This window comes from Lygodium microphyllum, chromosome 4 (assembly GCF_053477565.2).
Source record: "Lygodium microphyllum isolate KBCC chromosome 4, Lygodium_microphyllum_v1.1.10, whole genome shotgun sequence".
Taxonomy (NCBI): Eukaryota; Viridiplantae; Streptophyta; class Polypodiopsida; order Schizaeales; family Lygodiaceae; genus Lygodium; species Lygodium microphyllum.
The window spans coordinates 67,849,181-67,875,835 of NC_141138.1; the positions used below are offsets into that span (position 1 = coordinate 67,849,181).

Genomic DNA, 26,655 nt, shown 5'->3' on the forward strand with positions numbered 1-26,655 from the left:
CTCACATTTGAATAGCACAAAAGTCATACCTTGAAACTTACTAGAACATGTCAATGTTTGAGCTTGTAAGGCATTCATTGCACCATCATACATGAAAGGTATCTCATAAAGCACTATCTCCACTAAAATGATATGAAGTTGGTCCTAAATGTAGATCTTTTAGAGAAGAAATGACTAGATGGTATCTACTAGCTCAAACTCGATGGTTGGTAGTTGATCATGGAATGCAACACCCAACATGGTTGATAAAGCCTTATACACAAGTCATAGCTTTTCTAACATCAAAAGATATCCCATAGGAGGTAATTGCCAATAGGACTTTCTTCTAAATCAAAGAAGTGCCAAATATGCTTTGGCATCATTTGTATCCCACAATTGAGGGCTTCCTTAAGTCAATCTTCATCCCAATTGGATTGTCAACTAGCACGCATGAATCTTCTCTTTCAAGTGAACTATCAAGGTGATCAAGTCTATTGCATGCAGAAGTAGACCAACCACCCACCAAAGCTAAGGTTGGTAGGGTGACAGCTCATAGCAATATGGAGATGTATGAAGACAAAAGTACAGACATGGAGGTGTATGAGCTAAAAATGTAGGGTAACCAACATGCTAGAGGTGGAGAACAAGTTTTCCATCCTCTAAACGAGGTCATAAACTTGGGAGGAGGTCACCTACCTCACATGAAGTGTTGTAGGAGAAAATGGAAGTGGTAATGTAGTTCATAGCAAAGCGGGATCAACCAAGACAACAACTTAAAACACAAGAGGACTAAGGGACTTGGTCATTTGATACCATGTGAGAACGAGAAGGCCAATCAAAGCAATAGAACACAACTCTTGAACATTGAATGAACTAAACAATGGGAAGTAAGAACATAAGAACAATGGGAAGTAAAAACACAAGAACTCAATGAATGGAGAAATGGGTTGTGGAACTCATATACCAAAGCACAATAACTTTGAGCACAAACCATACAGGTATAGTTAGTGCCTCTAGTCTCCCTCCCTCCATTGGATAAATGTGCCTCTAGTCTCCCTCCCTCCATTAGATATAGGTATAGTTAGTACCTCTAGTCTCCCTCTCTCCATTGGATACATATGTGCAAAATAATGAGCAAAATGATACAAGAGATGCATTTACAAGAGCTTTCATCTCTATCACACATACACACACATGCACACATGTATGCACACACACACACACACACACATGTAACTTTAGACTTATCTCTTTGTATATAGGAAGCACATGTTTTGCTTGTGTAAATGAAACATCTAAAAAAGTTTGAATGACCACTTAGGGGCAACTAGTAGTGGAAGTAAAGTCATGGATCATCGATCGCATAGTGCAAGACGAAATTTAAGTTGAGATATTAATAATTCACCAAAAAGAAAAAAGCAAAAAACTGTAGGCAGGCCCATAGAAAACGCTAATTAAGGTGGTATAGTAAGCTACAATCCCACGTTCCAACCCTTGAGGGCGGTTAAAGAGAGAAGATTAGGGGGGTAGTTCACAGTTAAATAAAAACTCTATAGTGGAAGAAGTGGCCGTTAAAAGGCGAAAACGGAGTACACTCTGTTAACAAGAAGGTGAGTTGTCTATCTCAGAGGAAATTACTATCCCTCGAGGCGGGGGTTCCTGCCCTCCCACAGTATGTCTCATTGATGAGTAGCGAGAGAAGGTGGAGAAGCGGGAGTTGTGCAGTGGTGTCGGATTGAATAAGAGAAGAAGAAGAAGCGGCAGGGGGAAAGAAGAAGAAGAAGGAGAAGAGGAGGAGGAGGAGGAGGAGGACGACGACGAAGCAGACGGCGGAGGTCGCGTCGCCATAGCCTGTAAGACTTGCTTTTCCTCCTTTCTAACCTCCCTTCATACGTTTTCGCTCTGCTGTTTCAGCATTTCAATGTCTGTTAACCTAACACGCCTTTGATTCAACGCAAGTTGATCCTTTTAATCCCTAAGCGTGCGGCCTTTAGCTCGTAGGCGATGCTCTCGTTGAGTTTCTCATGCCAACGATCTTTTCTGTGCGACGTCCCAATCCCACCATCGTTTTCTCATTACTATAAATACCAAGGGCATTATAAGCGTTATATCAAATGGAGAATCCATGGACTATTCATTACTGGATACATCTTATTGCACACGATCTTAACGTAGTTCAGAGTAGTGATCGGTTTTAAGAGTCGCGCTATTAGTTCCTAACTCATTTCACCTGTACATCGAAGACCTTTTTCGGGTGATCAACTTGTAAGTATGCCACGAATCACATTGGTGCACCTCTAGTGTATGCCGGTTCTTCTCATGAGGCTACTTGAGAAGGGAGGACATTGGAGAGAACATGAACCAAGTGTATTTGTGTGAATGTGGTTTCTTCTCATGAGGCTACTCGAGAAGAGGAGATTGGGGAGAACATGAACCAAGTGTATTTGTGTGTAGGCCTTGAAATAGGGTGCATGTGAGAGTCGAGGGTGCATGCAAGCTTATAAAAATGAACGAGGGTGATAGTGTGCATGCAAGGGCATTGCCTTGCCCTTTTTTCCTTGCATATGAGAGAGAGAGAGAGAGAGAGAGAGAGAGAGAGAGAGAGAGAGAGAGAGAGAGAGAGAGAGAGAGAGAGAGAGAGAGAGAGAGAGAGAGATTTTTAATTTTCTAAAATAAACTCTTCTCTATCAAAATGCAAGATTTCCACTCATTTCAAGGCACATGCTCCTCAGGGCAATACTAACAAAGTGTGTTTATGTATAGGCCTTGTAATGGGGTGTGTGTGAGTGTTGTGTGTGCATGCAAGGATCCTATGATAGTCTTGTTTGAGAAGCTTATCTATCTTTAAATAAATGCGATCATGTGAATGGGTCATAATATTTTAACCGTAGCTATTTAAGAGATCCAAATTGTGGTGCAAAAGTCCCGTTGATAGTGTGGCATGCTATGTCAAATGCATTTGTTTTAAATTGCCAAGGTGTCTACATGTTATGCAAAAGCTATCTCATGCATATAGTACTACCTCTTTTTATTACCTCGCTCTTAGATGGAACACAGGACACGAAAAGTTGTTTTGTATGAAACTTAAAGTTGAAAAATACACTATTATCATTACATCTCATAGTTTTTTTCTAAGAAATTATAATACATTTCCTCTATTATTAGTATCCCTTGTAGTTTTCCAATTATTAGTATCCTAGGTAGTTTTCCAAACAACTAGATTTCAATCACACATATGGTTACAAGTGGGTTCAAGGAGCTAAACAATATCTAGAGATGCCATGTTGAGAGTGAAAAGTGGAGATAAGAAACTTAGATTATTGAGGAGAGAAACTTGAATAATATGGTGTATAAAAGATGTTACATAGCTTTTCATTTTATAAGAATCTCTTTTAAACCACTATGCTTTACTGAGATACATATTTATGAATTAGACAATTTATATACTCAATGTGATGGATTGTACACAATTTTTAACATGCCAAAATGGAAAGTAATTGAATAATCAATGTGAAACATGATACGGAATTGCACATTAATGAATTTGTCACCTATTAAGTATTGTAAGTAATACTTTGCATAGCCTCTTTGGTGTTAAAAGAAATGAACAACACACAATATATTGCTCTAGTCTCTTATAGTTGATGCTCAATTTAAAATGTCTATTGCGATGGGCTTTTTCAGTCAAGTTTTAGTCCTTGTTTGTTGACTTGAGCTTTCTTTTGGGGATGTAAGATATCTTTTTCTTGGAAATATCTTTTATTTCATGTAGACTAGCGTCACTAAATAGGGGCCTTATACTTGGTAACTCTATCTCTTTTCTCCAATATTAATGAGAAAGTTTCTGTGAGTCTTTTGCTTTGTGAGCGTTCCAACTCTCTATTCTCCAGCACGGCTCCTATGGCAAGAAATCATTTCACTCTAGAAGCTCTTTTGTACTATCATGTCCTTGAGAATTTAATTGGTGCACTCAACATAATCATTTATTTTTTATATTTATTATCATGCATGTTAAGAACAATCTTGTGCTTGTCGAATGTATGTTCTCTCATGCAGTATAGACTTTGGGATTCCATGTTGTTTGAACGCATTTTAAGTGAGGCACAATCATAATGGTTGTTGTAACTATCTATCTTGAAGAGTAATATTTTGCTAAAGACATTGTTAGTTCATGTTGTATGAATACATTTTGAATGTAGTATTCCAAACCTAGTTTTTTAGGTTTTACACGTATAGTTGTTGGAATACACGTTTTGTTAATTTGATTTGCTCATAGCAACAAGGCGATTGAAAAGTTGTAGTATTGTTTTGAAATGTATAAACAATGCAAAAACATTGGTGTTATATCATTTTCTTAGCTTTTTACTTGAGATTGCAAAGCATTCAATGTTGCTTGAAGCCGTATAATAATATGCTTAGAAAGTCATTTAAGTATTGGGCCTTTGACATTTTGTTGTTTATTAAATATGCAATGATGTACTTCTCTTACATTTGAGTATTGTTTGTTGTATATTTAAACAATTGTAATGTTATTTATCATTTCACCTTTTGATGATGTGGCTACTAGAGCAAATGATCAAGCGAAAGGCCCAAGTATCTTGGTCTCTTGCTCTCGCTATTGTTTGTCATAATAAGTAGAGTTTGTGGTAGCCATATTTACCATCATTCTCTTGCAAGTGTTATGATACTCATCATCATGCTTTGACAGGTGGCAATAATAACATCATGATTGGAATTTTTGCAGAAACTTAGATGGGTCTAGTATTACATCCTTGGATATAGCGATGGGCACTGGCAACGTTGGTTAGGGTGGTTACTTTAGTGACTTAGCGACACTTCAAGGTTTGGGCAGTCAAGTTCTATTCTTAGGACTCAAGTCTCTATCATGCATATCATTGTGACATTACCTCTCTTGGGCTTTGGGCCCATAGGTTGATGCATTTGCACACTAGAATGGTATGGGTCGGGTCAGTACTATGAATACTAGCTCTTGGAACAGGGTCGAGACCCACTACATTGCTAGCTCTTAGGCTTGAGGATGAGATTGTTTGGCTCTATGGTTAGGAGGCGAGTGTGCGCTATCCATTTCCTTTATCTTCTTTGTTGTGGGTACAACTTGTGTTGTGTCTTGTGCGTATGTTAGATTGTAGGGAGATGTTGCATAGGTATCAGAGCGTGAATGTGCTATTTGGCATGGGATACGTGAATGTGTTATTTGGCATGGGATATGATAACATGCTCAAAACCACTCTTTGCTCATGGATCACAATTGTTTGCAAGTACTTTTTTATCTCATATAGGGTGGATGGGATGCTACGAGCAAGAGGGTTTCTTTCTTGTGGGTACAATTTATACGAAGGTGCCATCATGTTTGATGTTGAGAGTATATTTGTGTTTATTGCCCTTGAAGAGTCATCTTTGCCAAGGAGTTATCCTCTTGGTGTAAGAGCTATCAAGTTTATTAAAGAGCAATCGTAAAGTGGACACACCCTCTATGTATTGTGCACTATTGAGTTTTGGCCATAAGTTTTGTGATGCTATATTGTGTTTTTTTGAGCGATAAGAGATATTGAGTTGTCATATGAGTTTTGGTATTTGCGCATTGACCTTATTCTATCTTTCTCTTACCTTGAGGTGTTTGGATTCCACAATGGATTGGAGTTCTTATTTGTCTTTGGCCTAGGGCAGTGTTTTATTTCTCCTTTCTCTTTTAGCCTCACAGCCAACATGGTTGTGATGTGTTGTGCTTCTAGCTCCCAAGCTTGGGAGTGAGCTTGTTTGGCTTTATGGTTGGGAGATGAGTTTGATGCCCATTCCCTTTATCTTCTTTGACATGGGTTGGGCTTGCATCATGTTTGTGGGTAGGTTGGATACTAGGAGGATGCTTTATCTAGTGATTTAGTTTTTAAATATTTCCCAAGTGCACCTATGCCAAGTGTCTAGTGGTTAGGTTAACTCATTAAGCATAGTCATATGTCTCATAGTTTGATCCTTTCCTTGAGACCATTTGTGAAATGGGTTTTGGATTTTGTGGGTGCAATCAAGCCAACAGCTAGTACAGTTTAAATTGTTATATTTTTGGTGGTTGTAGATTACTATGCAAAGTGGATGCAAAGTGGATGGAACTAATACGAGTTCTTTAGTTGTTCAATTTTGTATTTAAGGCACACCTTTTCTTAACAAGGCCATTAAGGAACTAATTATTATGCATCTATTATTCATAAGCAATGGTTAGGTGAAGTCTACAATCACAATGCTTTATTGGATTTTGAAAAATGTTGTTAGCGAGTTGGGGATTGTGAAAAAAGTTGTCAATGAGAATCATGTTGGCTAGAATGAGAAGCTTCATTTGGCTATTTGAGATTTTTCAAATGATCTATGAGGTGTTGGTAAGAATGGGAAGCTTCATTCAGCTCTTTTGGGCTTTTTCATATGACCTACAAGGTCGATATAGGTTGCTTTCCTTTCAAGTTAGTGTACGGTTTGGAATGTGTGATGTCAATGGAGTTTGCTCTCCTAGCTTTTTGTATTGTTATTTTGAAATGGCTTATCGAGGCAAATCTAGTCTACATTGGATTATTATAATATAAATTGTGGGAATTTGAACCTTTGTCACCTCCTATAGTTTGAACTTGGTAATCATATGGTGTAGATTAGAGCTAAGCATAGCTAACGTTGGATCTTTCACCTTTGGATTGAACCTAGTTTCAATGTTATCTCTTGCGAGATAGATATTCTCTAGACTCTTTTAAGATCGAAGTCGGCTCACCTCAGAGAGCTCCATTGCATCACTTGTGATTCATTGTCATTATTTTAAGATGGATCTTGGGACTCAGAATTGTGGAAAATTGCTATAGTTTGAACATGGATTATCATATGTTATAGATTGAGTGCTAAGTGCAACCGAATCCTAGGTCTTCTACCTTGGATTAGGCATGGACTCAATGTGTAACTTGTGTAAAATAGAGATTTTTAAACTCTTAAGATTTGTTAGACTTGAGATCTAGGACTCCATTTGCATTACTTGTGAGTCATGATGGTGCTTACTTTTGTCATCATGAGAAAAAGGTTGATATGCCATCCTTAATTTTTTGAGAAGAGCAAGAAAAAGTATGTTTGATACAATTACTTCAAAAAGTGCATACCACTTTAGAATTGTATCATAAATACGGTTGTGAGCAATAAAGGGCCTTTGGATATAGCTTGAGCATTTTGGAATCTTAGAGTCCATGCTTATTAGATGGCCAAGTCTTGGATGTTGGTCTTATTGTGGTAATTGAAATGTTTATGACCCTGTAATGGAAAAGATGAGGTTGATGAAATGTACATGTATTTGTACATTATGTGGTGTTCGCCTTGTGACAAATACCAAAAACCTTTTAAAGTTCTTGATCATATTATACAATAGGAAGTAGTTAGAGTTGTTAATTTGAGTTTGAAGTTTGAAGCATTAAAATACATTTCTATTTGATTAAAAGTAGATTGTGGTTGAGACTTAATCAAGTGCGATACTTTTAAGTACTTGTAAGTGCAAAAAACACTGAGGTCACAGATCAGTCCACATATTACACGTGTACACACAATAAGAAAGGGAATGCATGTGTGAGTGCTTTCTCTTTCTTTTAGGATTTTTATACCACCATTGGGATCGGTGATGAAGAAATCTATGGAGGATATTTAGTGAAGCAAAAAGGATAGGTGGTAGCAAAGGGAGATTGCCTAAGGAGACTACTTTTTGAGCTCATACAAAATGCTAGACAATGGTGTCACTTGGACAGTGCTCGCGTAGGAAAATTGCTTACTTGCCCAAATGCCCTTTTACAATCATAGTCATCCAGAGGATGTGGATAATGACACAACGTACAAAGAATAAATGTCTTTGAAGCAAAAGTGAACCAAAATCTTGTCACTTGAAGAGAAAAAGGCCACCCCCTCTTAATGTGGAAGGGAAAGCTAGAGGAAATCACCCTCTTCTTGTTAGTCTAAAATAGTAGAGCAGGGTGTACTCGCATTGAACTGCTAGTAACCCCTTCAGGTAGACAACCTTTGTGATGTTGTCAAAGAGGGTTTGATACTTTGCTTCAATTGTGGAAGTAGCCATTGTCTCTTAGGTACAGCTTGACCATGAAATGGAAGTCATGCTTAAAGAAAAGGTGTAGCCTTCATGAGAATGCTAGGTGCTAAGATCTACAGTCTGCTTTGAATAAGTGTACCCTTGTAAAAGCAAACCATGACTATATGTTAGACCATAAGAAAAAGTACACCGAATATATCTCAACTCTCACTTACAAGCAATTCAATGTGATATTTTATGTGCATTGAGATATTGATAGAGTAATGAGACAGAATATGCAAGGTTTGGCCTAGTGTGAATTAACTAAGAAGTTTTTCTACAACAGATATATAGGTGTGCACCATCGAAGGGTTGACCTAGGGAATCCTTAGAAAGCTTCGTAGTGGGAATCCTTCAAAAGCTTTGTAGTGGGATCAAGAGGCGTGGCCATTAGCAGTGTTTGATGAGTGCAATACTACTCAACTAATTGAAGGCTGTACTTTTGTTGTAAGAAAAATAGACTATCCCTAGATCGAACTATATCCATCCCCAAGAAATAGGACCAGTGATTAAGGGTAGTTATCTCGAAAGTAGAATAAGGTTGGGCCTTTATATCCACTATGGTAGTAGAATCTAAGCTTGTGATAGGTGAATCATCAACATGTAAAGGAATGTAGTTGATTCCCTCGGAAGTGGTTTTTAAGTTTGAACCATAAGGGGTAAATTGATAGCCATGAGTTTTGAAGAACTCATTGTCACAAGGATATGAAATTGCAAATGTGACTTGTATATATGAGGCGCATGTCAATTATTTCCTAGTGTGAGACCTAGGACCTCGAAATATTAGTTAGTACCTAAGGCAAAAGTTGTAATAAGTTATGCGTGATAGGTACTAGGTGGTATTGGGTATTAGAACTTGGCCTAGAACATTTAATTAGCCTTTAGTGTTAGTGGTGATATTAGAGAATTGACATTAATTAAATAATTAATGCTATTTTGGGCTAATGAGTGCTTCAAATCACTCGGGTGATAAATTGGCCTAGCCAATATAATTACTGGCTGGTTAGATTTTTTTTGGCCACATAATTAATTATGAAATTAATTTTTAGAATTTATATTTTAAAAATTAATTTAATGGGTTGGATAATGCTGGAATTTCAGTTGAGAAGGTTGTTACTTAGCAAAACTTGCCTATGCAAGTTTGGGAAAGCTGAATTGGGGCTGAAGGGAGAGGGAAATCTTGTTTTTGCATTTTGGAGCGGTTGGGAAGAAAGGTTGGGATGTTGATGTCTACTTTTGTGGCCATTTCTCAGCCATTAGAGACCATTTTGGTGAAGATGGTTGCATATTCTTGACCAAGGGAAGTTAGTGATCACAGTTGATGAACTTTTACTTGAAGATTGCAGCCTTTGATGCTTCCTTTGTTGTTGTTGAATCCATTTGGGGTTGGAAAACTGGTTGAGAAGCTCAAATTTGCCAAATCCTTGTGATAAATCTCTTTGTCTTTTCTCTCTCTATAGCACTTTATTTCTTTTTTTAGCCATTTCCTAGCTTTGCTCCAAGTTTTACAGCAATCCAGCCATTTGAGATGCAGATTTCAATGAATCTTTGATGTAAGTCCTAATTTATAGTAGAAATTGGGGTTTCGCAGCCACCTCGAGAAGTGTACCCAGATATGAAGGCTTTAGACTTGAATTTCAGAGCTGAAATTAATGTATTTCAGGAGGATTCAAGAGGCTAGCCAGCTAGCATTGAATTTTGGGCTAATTTCTTTCCCAAGGAGCTGGAGTGAAGGTCAATCTCCTAGCAAATCAAGGGGTGAATTGATTTAAAGGCTTGCTATTGGATTAATGGAGGAGGTTGAAGAATCTCAATTATACCTCATTTGTTTGCAATAGTAGTTAAGGCTGCCCAATGTTCAAGATTAAGCGGTAACATTTGCATTTTTAGTTTATGTGAACTTTATGTTTGTTGTAATTGTTGGTTAATCAAGTCATTACCACCCTCTTTGAGGAGGAAGGCTGGTTTCACTCAACCATTATATGGACTTAGGAACATGGTGCTTGCTTCAGCCCATAAAGAGCTTTCAGCAAATGAAAGGTCTTTCTTTATGGGCCATAGAAGGAAACCTGGGAGGTTGCTCCACATAGACTTTCTCCTCCAAATAACTTTTTAGGAAGGCACTTTTGATATCCATTTGATAGATCGACCAATCGTGATGAGTAGCTAATGCAACCAACAAATAGAATGATGTCAACCATGTAGTGGGTGCAAAGGTCTCCCCATCATGTTCTATTGAAAACCTTGCACTACAAGACAAGCCTTATATTTATTCAATGTTCCATCATCTTTCAATTTGGTCCTAAAGATAAACTTGGTATTGATGACTTTTTTGTCACTCGGATGATCCACCAAGATCCAAGTCTCATTTTGGTCAATGCTCTCAAGTTTCTTTTCCATGGCCTTTGGCCATTGGAGATGCTTTAGAACCTTCTATCAATTTGTAGGTGAATGTGCTATATAATTTGTTGTAAAGATAGATGCAAATGAAACACTAGGTGTATGTTGGGCAGATCTTCTAGGGCCCTTCTGAGTGAAATTTGGCGGAAATATCCTTGAATTTTGCATGGTTTGCTAGTACCAATGAGGTAACGGGTCTTGTGGAGGGAAACTTGGATAATGAAGGAGGATTAGGAGTGGATGGCAAAGCAAGCTCATAAGGCACTATCTTCAATGTGGAAGGAGGAGGGGGAGGGTGTGGGCTATGTGTTGATACCCTTTTGAACCTTTGTTCGACCTTCCTAGGCAAAAAAATGGTCATCGAATGCAATTGTTGCCCCTAATATCCTAGGCACTAAGTGACACTAGGGTTAGGGTTTACTTTAGGTTTTCCTATGATGGTTAAGCTATTAACGTTTTATTTTATTATAAAAAGGCACTTTGTGCGTCATTAGCATAAAAGTGTGGCAATATTCATTGTGATCGTCTTGAATGTTGTAGTATCTCTCACTCATTAATACACTGCTTCTCATTTGTGATCGAGTATGGGCTATGCGTTGATGCCCTTTGATCTATGATTCGGGCTTCTCAAGCATTTAAATTGTCATTAAATGCAAGTGGTGTACCTAGTATCCTAGGTACTAAGTGACACTAGGGTTAGGGTTTATTTTAGGGTTTCCTATGATGGTTTAGCCGTTAGGGTTTTATTTTATAATAAAAGACACTTTGTGCCTCATTAGCATAAAATTATGGCATGATTTGTTGTGATCACCTTGAGTGTTGTACACTTTCTCACTCATTAATACACTCTTTCTTATTTCAGATCGAGTATTGTTGTGCATCGACTTATTCTTTATTCTCATTCATTTCTATTAAATTAAGCACACAATTGCTCCACACCTAGGCCAATAGTGGTATCAAAGGCAAGTTTATTTATCGCCCTCTCCATTTCTTGCAACCATCTTCAACACGAGTCATTGCCATTGAGCTCTTTCCACTCTGCTTGCTACTCCTCCAGCTACTGCCCTTGCGTTGGCTCAATTTTGCCATTGGCAATTGCCCTTTGTGCCACCAACTTTGTGTGCTCTTTACATATTGTTGCTGGAGTCTTTGCCTTGTAGCTCTTGCGCCAGCTTGCAATTTGTTTGTTGTAGCTTGTTGCCATCTCAACATAGCATCTTATTGCCTTACACTAGACACAATTTCTTTGTCAATTCAAAGAATAAATATTTTATTCTCTTTTTTTAGACATAAGTAGGCCGTAGTTCACGGCCATTGCCCCATCTAAGCACAAATTGGGCCAACTTTGGGGGTTTCCACTACACTCACCCAACTTGGTTTAATTTTCAACAAAATTCAGGGATTTCCTATCAATTTCACCAAATTCTTCCTCGAATTGAAGAAATTCAGTAGTGTCATCAACAAATTTGGGGCTTTTCACTGAATTGGCAAAATTTTATTGAAATTTCATAGAAAAATTAGGGGCTGCTAAAGAATTTGCATTCTTCATCGACATTGAGCATTGTTTCGGTAAAAATTTCACAAAAATCTTTGAATTCCTCTTAAATTTGTCGATAAAATTCGGGGCTTTTGTTCAATTTCTCTTCAATTTTCGGGTAACTTTTGAGGCTTTTGCCCCATTTTCCTTCTTCAACATATGAATTGCCCTCCCCAACATTGTCTTCACACTCCATTGGGCTACTAAAATTTTGGGGCTTTTGCTTGAAATCGTCTCCTTTGGTTGCGGCACATTGAATATGTTCTTTATCGAATTGTTCATAACTATCTCCATCAAGTTTGAAGACAAATTTTATTATTTTGACACATTAGTGGGTGAATTTTCATCATATTCTATTGTTGTTTGCATTATTAGAGCGCTTTCACTCAACCTCTGATTTCAACATATTGACGATTACCCCCTTGATTGGGTGATATTTTATTTCTAAAAGTAGTTATTTTTTGCATATTTTTCTCTCTTCAGCAAGAAAATAGCAAGAAAAAAGTATTATTCTTCCTTTTATTCAACTTCATTGAGGCAGGCAACATCTTTTCTATCAATGGCTTATTATTATTCAAACATCTATTTTTTCTCTCTTCACTTGGAAAATATTATTTTGTTGCTGAAGTTCACTCATGGCAAGTAATAATAATGAATTGTTGGGCATGCTTGAGACCGATGACAAGCTCGATGATACCGATTCCCTAATGTGGGTTTACATGATGCGACATGTCCTTGTGAAGAATCTATGGCATATTGTGAATGGCACCAAGCAAAGGTCGGTTTCTCCAATACTAACACCACCTTTCGTCTCCACATCACAAGGTGGCTCTCATGATGCTGAATCATCTTTCTCTTCCATGATGCCTTCCACTCAAGATTAGATTCTATGGGATGACTGTGATGCCCAAGCACATGCGTCAATTGCTTTATTGATGAAGAGAGGCATCATTCCATACATTTGATGATGCTAGATAGCCAAGGATTCATGGGTGGCAAAAGCTTGTATCCTTATATCAAGTGTGCAATGAAGCACGTGTTGCTTACCTACTTAAGCAATTGGAAGACACACTGCATGGAAGGAGGTAATATGGATGCCTATCTCACCGGCATCAAAGATCTTATTGAACAAACATTAATCATTGATGAAGAAGTTTGAGATAATCAACTTGTCTCCATTGCTCTTAATGGCCTACCCTAGTCATATCAAGATTTTGCTATCACCTTGCAAATGGTAACTATGGGCAACTAAGTTACCTATAGTCTCAACCAATTGGTGTCTCTTTTATTGTATGAAGAACAAAGTTGTCTCAACCACAATGCTACCATGGCAAGTGAACAAGCCTTTTCTACCCACCATTGTGGAAAAGGTCAAAATCAAGTGAAGTACAAGCATGTTGGTCAAAAATCAGCAAATAACCATGTTGGTCGCTCATCTTCTTTATCAAATAATTTCTCCAAGACATCTTCCCATGTTGGTCCATTCTCTTTCCATCCTTCCGAAGGTACATCCAACAAACCAAACAGGTGCAATTCCTATCTAAAGACAAGGCAGGACATCATTGAATGTTGTAAGTGAATTGCATTAGAGAAGAAAAAGGAGTTCAATCTCGTTGTCAACAATGAGATTGCCAACCTCGCTAAGCACAAGGAATATACTTTCTTCATTGAATGTCAGTATAGTCCTTCTATACATGGTACTTATTCTCTTATCATTGATGTGGCTTCTACTTGGTATTTCGATAGTGATGCTTTTAAGCACATCACTTCTTGTTGAGAATTATTCTTATCCATTTCTCATATACCTAGCGGAGGGGCATAGTTGTGTGTGCAAATAATGCTTCTTATGCAATTGACGGCATTGGTACTGTGCAAGTTAATACTATTTTTGGCACTTCTATGATGTTGTAGAATATCCTTTATTTGCTAGGCATTGAAGAAGAATCTTCTTTTCATCTTAGCCATTGTACTTCAGGCTTTTGTGGCCTCTTTCATGGCCCTCGGTGTGCAGTTTATGGACAAAGGGGTACCTTCTTTTGTTATATTGACTGGCACTCTCACATTAGGACTTATTGTCTTGATACTTATGATCAATAGCATACTGAAATTTCCCTTGATCATACTCCTTCAATGAGTGATCTTTTTATGACACATGCTTGTTTAGTGCAACAAATTTCAGATTGCTGATTTTATTCCATGTATTGATGATTTGCTTATTATTGGCATCAATGTTGTCCAAATTGCAGCATTACAGCATCATTTGCAGCAACCATTTGCTGTCATTTATATTGGTGTTTTTCGCCCACCTATGGCTCCCCAATTCGTAACCATTGAGGGGGGCATATTTCCATCACCAACAAAGTATTCAACTGCCCAATCAAGCATCATAATTGACAGTCCTCTTGTGAATCATTGGCAAATAGTGAAGAGTGTCTTCACTTACCTCAAGGACAACAAGGAATTAAGCCTTTTCTTCAAGGTTGTTTCTTCACTTATGCATGGATTCATGAATTGTGATTGGGATCTTCTGAGATTATGCAAGTATCCGTATTTTCTCCATCGAAGAGCATAACAAATGCATAGGGGCTGGCTAGTGAAACTTGCTGAGCATAGGATCCGGGGGTTGGTTATTCAGAAGACATTTTGATAGATCCTTTTATGAAGGCTATTCCTCCAGTAGAGTTTCGAGCTATTCAGCTATTTCTACTCATGATACCTTTTAAAACATGATTTGTCATTCATTGTATTGTTATGTTGTGAGAGGTTGCTATATCCATCAGGATGAACAATTGCAACCATGACCACATACATCGTTTTTCTAGGATATTGTTACTGTTCCTAGATCAATACGCCCATTTCACGGAGGGAGATTTGTATGCCATCTCGTGGGCTACATGTTGGTGCCTTTGATCCATGATTTGGGCTACCTAGGCATCTAAACTACCACTAAATGCAGTTGTGGCCCCTTTAGGTTTATTTTAGGTTTTCCTGTGATGGTGGATTGCCTTGAGCATTGTACTCTCTCTCACTCATTAATACATTGCTTTTCTTTTGTGATTGAGTATTGTTTTGCATCAATTAATTGTTTCATTCTCATTCATTTTCTAGTAAATTAATCGCACAATTACCACATACCTAGGCCAATATGTATAATCTCTCTCTCATAAAAAAATGATCTCTCTTCAAACAATCGACTTGTTTGTTCGAGGATTGAACAAATGATATACTTTTGCCTCATAGAGAGACAACACAAGCTATATCCATGAATATAAAGAGATTGGATATTAGACTCATCTCCAAGCCATAAAGCCACATGAGCTTATTCTCGAGTTTGGAAGCTAATAGCATACTAGGTCATGATCATGCCCGAAGAGTTGGCATCCCATACCATTATGGTGTGTGGACATGTTAGCCTATCGGCCAAGAGTCCAAGAGTGTTGAATACTCAATGGTATGGGCAATAGGGCCTTGAGTCCTATGAATAGGACTTGGTTTTCCTAACCGTGAAGTGTCCTCAGTGTGTTCATACTAAGTCACTTCATGACCATTGTGACCAATGCTATTAGCATCCATTTGGACATCATCAGCCACTCTCTTATAATGATTAAGAGCAATATGAAGTTTAAGCTGTAAATCTCCTTGGAACTTCCTAAGATTTTTAGATTTGTTGACCTTCTTGAAACGTTGGATCTTCAAAAGTAGCTTCTAAAAGCTCTTTGTATAGTATTAAGTGATTGGTTTTTCCTTTGCCAAAGTTGATTCCATTGTGTTTTACATCTCTTTTGAAATAAATAGGAAGGAACTAGCTTTATATCATGCCAAAGGATTGCCATGAAGTTTATTTATTTTCTTTATAGTCGTCATGACTACATAAGTCTTGAAATTGATGAATGAACTAGTATATACATGGTCCATGGATGATGCATCATAGTGGCATTATACATATGGAGAGATTTATGAATCCATGATGAGGCATCATCATCATCATCATCATTAGAATCATTTGAGTGCTTATCAAGAGAGTCTGAAGATGACTTCTTAGCATTGGATGATGAGACGCTCTCATACTCATTCTCACTAATGGGATTACCATCATCATCAAATGATGGCTCCCTAGGTGGTGGTTGTGTAAGTAAGGGGGGATGTCATCATGAGGCACGGGATGTGAGCTACTAGATTTTGGCCTTACATATGTTTGCAAGCCACTTGAACTACCTCTCCTTGATGTTGAAGGGCACCAAATGACCATGCCCTTGCTACCACCTACTTGAACTCCTCGCCCACGAGCACACTGATTGCGAGTGTCACGAGTATCTGGTGCTATAAGCTCTTTATAGAGCTTTGCAAAAATTCTCTCCTCCTCGTCCACCTCTTGATGTATACTTGGAAGAGCGTCGCACGTAAACTTGAATGTATCAACATTCACTTGCACAATGCACATAAGATTGTAAATGCTAAAGTCTAAGTTGTGAAGTATAAATTGAAAGTTTAAAATAATAAATTTTAAAATTTATGGTTAAGTGTTTACCTACTTTGGCTACCCATGTTCATCATAGCCCTTATCATGTGTAAGTTTGTGCGGCAATAGACTAGCCGCTCTAACTGTTGTGTGCTAGGCGGATTGTGAATCTTCATGTCAATGAGAGAATAGATGCTTCGGTTTCTCTCACATGCACCCAAAGAGCAATCGTGGGCAAGGACCCTCATGGCTAAGGGTTGGAGCCCAAAGTTTTGCCACCAAAATAAAGGCTTCACATGTGACTTTTTTCTCCAATAAGTGGGAGAAGCAAAAGCCACATGCCCTCTCTGATCCACATAGCATCCTAGCTTCTTTAGCATTGCATTATGGTCATCCGCAGAGACCACATGAGTCAAATAAGCAAGCTGGTTTGAAGGAGCTCTCTATCATCCATGACCGTCGGCAACTTGTAGGCCAGATGTACCAATGCGACAAAACCATGGATGGGCTTATGCATCCATGCCCATCTCCTCTTTGCTATCTCTAGAACATGTGTACACTGTGTCTTTGTGATCATTGTACAAGCACGTGTCTCCACCAATGCCGCTCTAATGTAGTGAATGAGAAGGCCCATGGTGGACCCCTCGCAATCACTTATGTGACATCTTATAAATGGGAGTCGCAACAAGGACAATGGCACAGACTTTCTGCCAAAATAGCTCATTAAGGCACACGCGTTGCACGGCTTTGGCCTCCTCCATCTCATACTCATCCCACTCATTCCATAGAGTGGATACCATTGTCGGATTGCACCTCAGAAAGGTGCTCTAGCAATAACCACATGTAAGCAAACTGAGTCGAAGAAGGTTGCTTCGACTTGAGTGTGCTATGCTCATGATGCATCGCAAGCACCTTTTACCTTTACCATGAAGAAGATGACAATTGATGTAGCTTTGCGGACCACCCTCTTCACCCACTTGAGTTTCCCAATGCCCTCCATGAGCAAGTCTAAACAATGACTTGCACATGGAGTCCACACAATCGTAGAAAACTTAGCCATTGTCGGTAACAACTTGCATCACATTCGAGGGGCCCACCTAGAACTACAAATTACAAGTAACAATACTTGGAGGTTAGAGAGAGAAAGGGAGAGTTAAGCCTTTCAAGTTTCAACTTTTAAGATTCTTGAATAAAGAGAGATGGGGTTTGGGGCTTGGGGGGAAAGAGAGAATTGAGATAGATATTAGAGAGAATAGGGAGATAAATAGTTATACATAAATCATAATGAAAGAAAGTGAAACAAATTTAAAAGGCAATGTATACCTCAATGGTAGCTTGCTAAATGTGGTGGTAGATGAATGCGCTCGTCATTTTCCTCCTTTTGCTGGTATCTACAGCTCGCAAAAAGTAAGTGCCGAGTGGACATGAGACAAGTATGTTGATGATGCCTCGTTTCTTACGATTGCTTCATCCGTTGGTGAGAATGGAGCAACCATATTTTATTCATGCGGCCTGAATAGGATCAAGGGTTCTATCAATCCTCTCCTCCTCTTTATCAATCTTATTCGACCTTATGTCGTTGTATGTGACATTGGTCCATCCTTCACATGGACCCACATGGGTAATGGCTTTTACCATCTTCTTCCATTGCTCTTGCTTTAGGACATTGAATGCAAGATTGCACTTAATCACTGTGCGTGCGATTTCAATATTTGTAAGTTGTTGGTTTTCTCTAAGAAAGGCAACAGATCCATGCACATGATTGGGAGCTTGAGAGAGAGAGGATTGTCTATCCAGTGCCGTATGAGCCTTTACTCTTTGTCTTATTTTGGAGCCGAATGCGGATGTGGAGCCCCCACCACTAATGGTAGAAGTCTCTCTTGAAATAGTTGAAGATACGTCCACATTCGATGTTTCCTCATTAGTAGGCATAGGAGTTGGTGTCAATATGCCACTTCCTCCTCCTCTTGTGGATCCCCCTCTTATCTTGGTGAGAATCTTATTCGAGGATTTTCTTGCATGGAGCAACTTGCCTCCCATTCTTGGAAAGATGTTGGAGAAGCCAAGTTGCACCACTTGTATAGTGCTTCCTGCAATACTTGCATGTCCAGTGGTGGGAGTTGGACTTCTTTGTGTCCCTCTCCACATGAATCGCGTGCAAATTGAAGACCTCGTGCTTCTCATGAGTCATGATGTTGATGACGGATGGAGAGGCTCGGAGAGAGAGAGAGAGAGAGATGGATGAATCCATTACGGAAAAAAAAAAAGAGAGAGTGAGATGCTTGAGTCTTGACTCTTGAAACTTGAAAGTGAAAATTGAAAGAGAGAGAGAGGATTGGGGTAAACTTTAAAGTTGAAAGAGCAAGAGTGAGAGAGAGGGGATGAAAGAGGCTTGAGCCTTGAGCCTTGAGCCTTGAGTCTTGACAGGGTGCAGGAAAGAGGAGAGAGAGAGAGGTTAGAGCTTCACGAATTACAAATGAATTCAAGATCCAAGAGAGATAGATGAGAATGACAAATGCTTGCTGAATTGGTGTGGAAGCATGGAAAAGAGGAGCATCTTTTGTAGATGAAAGAAGGGTCAAACAGTCAAAAGGGGGTCAAGAGTCAAATATGGTTGCTAGCTAGATGGAATCCAAAGGGGGTGGGGAAGGAGTGCATAGCTGGAAAAGGGGGTGAGCTGAGGTCTCCAAGCGCCCCCCCCCCCCCCCCCCAAAAAAAAAAAAAGTGCCACGTAGGATGCTTGTGCAAGCAGAACGTGGGGAGACGTGAGAATATGCAGTGGCCAAAGAATGCTTGTTTTATCATATGAAATTGTATGGATACATATGGTACGAATTGTGCGGTATTGATCAATGTATGAAGGCAACTATGGTTCGAGTATGCCTCCTAGTGTTAGAGGTGGGTGAAGTGATGGAAGTGCATAAATCTACTACAATGAATTCCACAACATGAGAGAGGACGAAAGAGAAACATTATAAAAGAAAAGACGAACATTGCAAATAGAACTTAGAAGAATTCTTGGGAAATGGAATCCATACACCAAGATGAGATAGTATAGAAACAACAAGTCACTGGTTACGTAGGCACTGGCTCTCCAACTCCCTCTCTCCAATAGAACTTGATGTAGAAGCATGTGGAGTGATGAATAACTTGAGGAGAGAGCACAAGCTAATAAATAGGCCACCAAATGAAAAAAGTTGGCCAATAAATAATAAAATATTAATAGTTAATTGACCAATAAAATAGGGGCAAAAGATTGGCATCCATTGATCAATAATGCCAAACCCATAGATAGACACCTAGACTCACAAATGAACTAACTAAATTGCTAACACCCTCTCCCAAATTATGTGTGATCTCAATGATGCACAACCCACAGATAGACACCTAGACTCACATATGAATGAACTCACTAAATTGTTAAAACCCTCTCTCAAACCATAGGTGATCTAATATAGTATAATGATAACAATGACTCGTTATAGGTATATAGAACAATGACCTTCAGAATATGACCATGGATACTTAAGTAGTGGGCGATCAAGCCACCACCAAGGTGTGTTGGAGAGAACTTGACATTGATAACGATCTCACTCCTAAAAATAGAAAACAATCATAGCAACTCTCTGTGTGTCAACAATGTCTTGCAATGGCATACGTGACCATTTTGTCAGCAATGTTTCTGAGTATATGTGACCAAGGTGACCACGAAACGCATCTCTTGAACATGCGTTTCACTAAGAAATGTCCACCCTTGGGTAGGTTCTAAGCGAAATACCACATGAAACAACAAAATAACACATTAGAATGCACATATTTAGCATTTTTAAAATAGAAGTTTGCATTTTATCCTTGAGTGAAACAGTTAAGGTGAGACGTTTAATACCAAAAATGGTTTATTTGTGAAACGTGTTTCATGTTTCACTCATTGTGAAATGCATTTTATAGTTACCATGTATGTGGCCATGGATTCCTTACCTTCAGCTAAACCACCAAAGTGTGGCCTCGTGTACTCAAACTAGTTTCAATTTTACTTTATCAACATATAGCCCATGATGAAGGTAGATGTCAATCCCAAGTGCAAGATTTCAAAACCTGCCACACTTCAGTTGATTTAGAAGGGAAGCCTCTCTTTGGATCCTTTGCACTTGTATAGATGAGGCTCACTTGTTTCACCTCACCACCCCTTCACTCTCCCTCTCTAGCATTGGAGACTTGTGATGGATGACCACATCACCAATGCTAGAAAGTAGCAGAAGGAGGGCTAGCTAAGCCCCTTCTCTATCATTGAAGAAGATGTCACTTTTGTGCATATGGCCTTTGCCTTGGCGAGAGGATCCGAGTTGGAGTTAGAGGAGGATGAGGGAGTCGGTGGAGGAGTCCATATCTTGCTTCTGTTTCTCCTCCTCTTGCGAGGCCGCTAGCTCCTCCCATATGTGTCCCTTGTTACCACCACAATGATAACATTGGGCCTTTGACTTATTTTTCTTGTCATCTCTTTGTGAAGCTGCAAAAGGCTCATGTTGGCCACCATGTCAAGATGGAAGCCTCCCCTTTAGCCTCAAGGATGCCTCATGCTTAAGTAGCAAAGCGGACATAGAAGTGAAGCTTAATGGCGTGGATGATGTCTGGGTGTGTAAAGCATTGGCAACTCTATCAAACTTTGGAGGGAGCTTGTAGAGTACAATCCCCATGAGATAAGCCTCTAGAAGTACAAATCATATGTGCCGAAGCCCACCCTATATCTATGTAACACGAAGTAAGAAAGATTGGACCTTTGCTTGAATTTCATTTGTTGGTGCTGACCATAGAGGGTTATTGCATGCATGGCTGATGGAGCCTTATACAACATCTAGAGCATCTCACACACTTCTGAAGCAATGCTCTTGAAGTTGCCTTATAGGAGTTAATTGCCTGTAGAACCTCTTTAGAAATGCATTGGAGAAGAGTGAAATACACACATGTGTCACATGTATCCCATGTAAGCACATCTTCCTTATAGTTATCACGATCTTAGTCATCTGGAAGAGGAGTTGGAAGTTCGCTCTTGAAACCACGTATCATAATCACTTCTTCACAAACCATGCCTTCATAACTACACTCCGGGTTAGGTAATTAGGGACATGAAGTTCATCATCAATGGAAAATAAAGGAAAGAAGAAGAAGAAGAAGAAGAAGATGATGAAGAAAGTTATATTAATGTTTACAAAAGGCCAAATCGGCTTATGTGACCAAAATGTTACATCTAAGAAAGTTGGGAATTTCCCATGTCCCAAGAAAGCTGTCATCTAATGCTATGACTAACTAAATGGAGAAAAGAAATATGGAACAACACATAGCCGACGAGTTCAAAATGATATCAAAGCTAGATACAATGTGGAATTGCTCAGGAGGACTCATCCCAAGATGTCTCTCATGGGTATATCTAGCATAAAGAGGTTGAAGCAACAAGGTAGGGTCCCCTAATGGCGGTGTAGTATCTTGTGTATCTGTAGATGATGCCTCTTGCGAGGGCGTTGTCAAAGTGCATTTGTGTCAAGCCACAAATCCGTGGAAGATTTGGAACTTTGCAAGAAGGAAGAAGTCTCAAAACCTATATCAAGGTTGTATCCCTTTCAACATCACAATTGTGAAACTCCATAAGACCTTTGATTGTTTTTGTACTCGCACAATTCATCCTTATTTGAAAGAGCTTAATCATAATTTTATAGAGGTAGCACATTCGACTTTAGAAAAGCCTTGACATGTGTAGAAGTAGAGAAAGCTGATGTGATATCACATGTAAGAAAGCTTGATATCCATGGCTATGCAAGTTACCACCTTCATGAGGCTTTGTTGCAAGACTTCGAATTTAGGAAAAAGCTTATTGTTGAGATGATGATTCTCTCCTTCCATCGCTTTAACACTTGCCTTTTTTTTCGTTGAGCATATCAGGTGTTGCTTCTGATCACCAGGATGTAGTCATCACTTTAACTCTGAATGTCAAAGGAAGCGGCAATTGTGTGGCTAAAGAAGCATGGTTTTTTGTAGTTTGGGAGTGCAATTAGAGCTTGCAACAGTTGTTTGTGGAGGAAGTAATGATTCTTTTGTGGAGACTATTGTTTCATGATTGTTGGCATAGTGTAGGGCGACCAAGGTAATCATGAGGAACTCCACCCGACAACTTCTACATCATGAGATGTCCTCTCCAATGATGATTAGAGCCAAACATTGTGACCTTTTTTAGCGGTTGATCTTCTTCACAAGAATAATACGATGGTAACCACCCACAATAAACAAAAGCATAGTTTTTGCCTTTTCGTAAGCTTTTGATCAAAAAGCTTCTCGTTCATTTCAAGCTTTTGCTATTTTCCATCCTCTTCACCAATATGCACATATGCCCTTAGTAACCTTTAACGGTTTAAATTTCTTTGTGCCCTCCTCTATAAATAATGAAAACCTTAATATCTTATGCTACCTCATTATTCTTTCTTCTTGTTCCTAAAATAGTTTCCCAAGATGGCACTTCCATAAGCACCTTTGCAACCCATCAAAAACGTGGTCAAGGGCTCAAAACTCCTCCTTCAGTTTGACATGGTCAACTTCTCTCAACTCGATCTTACTTGTAAGGGATAAAAGCAAAAACACATGACAGATGATAGTGCCTTATTCAAACCAGGCAAGAAGCAAACACTTATGACCATTATTTTTTGAGGTGCGAATGTGCAATATCACGACAACATGGACCAGTTGGGCGTTGGCGATGGGCTTTGCATCTCTCTGTGGGTTTTTGTAGGGTGGTCCCGTGTGGTAGGGGTGTCAGTCGGACCAATGAGGACTTTGTAGTGGAGGGGGTAGTTGATGCTTTGTAGAACTCTATGTATGGCGGGGGCCTTAGTAAGAAGAGCTTGAGACATCTCTGATCTGAAAAATCCCTAACCTTGGATAGTGGTCAAAATCCCTTTGTGAACAAGCAATGGAAGCACCCTTGAAGCTCGTAGTACATTGGGCATTTGCGTAAGTAGTGCTCCTCTGTCTTTGGCTCGTCTTTGGCTCAAGTTGACAGAGTTGGCAAATCTTGTCCTTTTGGGGGAGGGAGTTTGTGCCGTATCTACTTGTCTCCATTCGGAGTTGGTGTGAGGGTGTGGGGTTGTCCAATGCCGCATTGTACACCATGAGATAGGTGTGTTGGCAAATCTTGTCCTTTTGGGGGAGGGAGTTTGTGCCGTATCTACTTGTCTCCATTCGGAGTTGGTGTGAGGGTGTGTGGGGTTGTCCAATGCCGCATTGTACACCATGAGATAGGTGTGTATCCATGTTTCTTGAGCAGGCAACAAAGCCATTGGGTGATATGTGTAGAAGATGCTTTCGATAGAAAGCCATCTTTGTCCCTAGATCTCCAATAGGTGTCACCCATGTCACGGTTGTGTGTATTCGAATAATGTCTATCTTGATAATATGGTTTAGCTTCTCTTGGTTGAGCTCAAGGTGAGGACAAGCCAAGCTATACTGTAGTGGTGGGAGGTGATTCAAGTGTAATCCATTAATTGTAACCATGCTTTTGTCTCGGCAAGGTCCAAAGCCTATGCAAGAAAGTCACTCTTTGAAAGAGGGCGTCTGCCATAATGGGTGGTGGTCTCATCTATGCTTTTGTTTGGGCATACTAGCAATTAGATCTCCTTGTAATGCTAGTTGTTTAGACAACACTAGTGTGAGCCGTGTCTCGGCAAGGTCCAAAGCCTATGCAAGAAAGTTTCTGTTTGAAAGAGGGCATTTTCCACAATGGGTGGTGCTCCCATCTATGCTTTGATGATCTCATGTGGTATCAAGGGTTTACTTCGAATCATTCATGAAATCATCAGTACCAGGGGTCTCTCCATTTGCTCCCATGCCTCACATATCTTCTCCTTTTTGGGTAGTTGCTGATCTTGTGTGGTTCTCGTGTGGTAGAGGGTTGATCCCCATATGGGGGCCCCATACAAAAGTGCTGGTGTAATCAAAGCGTCAAATAGCCAAAGTTTCGTTGGAGGATCTAGGAATTGTATGCGTGTGCATTGGCTCTCCATCAACCTCAAAGTCTCATAGCCTCGTCTCAATTTATCCTCTCTTGCTCTTCTCAAAGTTTATCTTGGTCTTGAGAAGGTAATTTCCAAGCAAACATATCTTTGGACCACCTCCACTATCTCCTCTTTGTATGTGAAATGGGGTATTGATTGTTGAATCCATTGGAAGGAAGCGTTTAACACCATAACCTTGGTTTTCCCAAGGTTCATTTGAGAGCCTTGTCTTGACAGAAGGCCTGTAGTGCATGTAGGTGGCGTTGCAATCCCTTCGTTGTGTTGGAGATGAGGACTATGTCATTGGCATAAAGTAGTATGGGTATCAATGCCCCTGCTAGGCTAGCTTCCTCCCCCCAATTTCATCAATGTAGTTTGATATCTCATCAATATAAAGGTCGAAGAGAGTAGGTGAGAGGGGGCATCCTTGTTTCACTCGAATGGTGCTGGTGATCTCCTTTGACAGCCCTCTTGGTGCTTACGTGGTATTGTGTCAAAGGCCTTGTTTCACTCGAATGGTGCTGGTGATCTCCTTTGACAGCCCTCTTGGTGCTTACGTGGTATTGCTTCCTCCCCCCAATTTCATCAATGTAGTTTGATATCTCATCAATATAAAGGTCGAAGAGAGTAGGTGAGAGGGGGCATCCTTGTTTCACTCGAATGGTGCTGGTGATCTCCTTTGACAGCCCTCTTGGTGCTTACGTGGTATTGTGTCAAAGGCCTTATAGAAATCCACAAAACTGTAGTATACTTGCCTTCCCAATGCCCTGCTTTCCTTGATGATATCTCAGAGTGCGAGGATATGATCAAGGGTGGAGTAACCTCTCCTAAACCTTGTTTGTCCACATGCTTGATGTTGGTGCTTCTTTACCCGTTTGCTTAGCTTATGCTCTAGTATCAATCCATAAAGCTTGGCTAGCACGTGGCCAACCATGGTCGTCCTATAGTTCGTAGGAACCATGGGGTCTCTAGCTTTCAGGATTGTTATTATGGTTTGAGCTGACCAACTAGTAGGGAAGCCTTCACATAGTAGCCCATGGAGTGGGGAAGCCTTCACACTTTGAAGGATTGAATGTCGGGGATGAGGAATAAGGGTCCTATTGGATAGATCCTTCAGAGGGGGCATGTGAGCGTGTCCAATCCAAGCCATCTATCCAAGCCGTTAAGGATGGCTAATGCATGTGTGACTCCCAAGGCCAAGAGTTGGTCACCATAATTCGTGCATGAAGTTGTGTCTTGTGATGTTTGGCTGAGTCCTATCTTCTCAGATGTTCCCTCTTTATACATGTGGTCGTCACTCTCGAAGAAGAGGACCTATCTTTGTGTTGTGCATGCATTGAAGTCCCTTGCAACATCACATCTCCAATGTTGGAATGATGCATAATATCCTCATACAATGGTAAATATCGAGAATGTGTTGGAGTTAAGTAGCACACTACTACGTATATATCATGGGGGCGATGTATGTGTATATGGATCCACATGAAGCAAGCCTCCTCATCTCTTCGCATGACCTATACTATATGTTGTAGCTTTTCCCTATACAACCCAACTACTACTCTAGACCCTCTAGTCTCCTCTCGTGATTGGGCTCTAGGGCGGCATGCTATCCCCCATCTATATACTCTCACCTTTGGCAAGTGTATGCTTTGACTCTAGTGTGTCTTTGTATATTAGATGATATCCTTGTCAGTGAAGCACCTTTGGCAAGTGCATGCTTTGACTCTAGCGTGTCTTTGAATATTAGATGATATCCTTGTCAGTGAAGGTCTTTTGGAATAGCCTTGCATCCGTCCTCATGGCTCTATTACAGTTCCACATTGTGAACTTCAATTGTGTCTCATAGGTTGCGGCTCGTCATTGGTGCCTATCCATGATAATGATGTGCCGTCTCTATATACTGCCCATTTGCTGGCTTTGTAGGCCTCCATTTCACTTGGCATGAGTTCACATGCAGAGGAGAGGACAACTTATCTCAAGACAACTATTGCAAACATGGAAAATTAGGTTCAAGTATAGGTGAAAAATAGGTGGAAAAGGAGGAATCAGGTAGAATACAATCAACAGACATTGATAGAGGCCTGAAAGTATTGTTGTCTAGCATGTAGGAGCATTAAATGCAGAAAACTCA

At 39.7% G+C, this 26,655-nt stretch overlaps 1 protein-coding gene across 2 annotated transcripts in view; it reads left to right on the plus strand.

The window, feature by feature from the left end:
* Positions 1 to 1,544: 1,544 nt before the first annotated feature.
* LOC148037141 (AT-rich interactive domain-containing protein 2-like) overlaps positions 1,545 to 26,655 on the plus strand; it is a 43,157-nt gene continuing 18,046 nt past the window's right edge. For both annotated transcript variants that reach the window (XM_087676080.1, XM_087676079.1), the window contains exon 1: positions 1,545 to 1,832. The gene's annotated coding sequence lies outside the window, so the exon portion shown is untranslated. The remainder of the gene's footprint in view (positions 1,833 to 26,655) is intronic.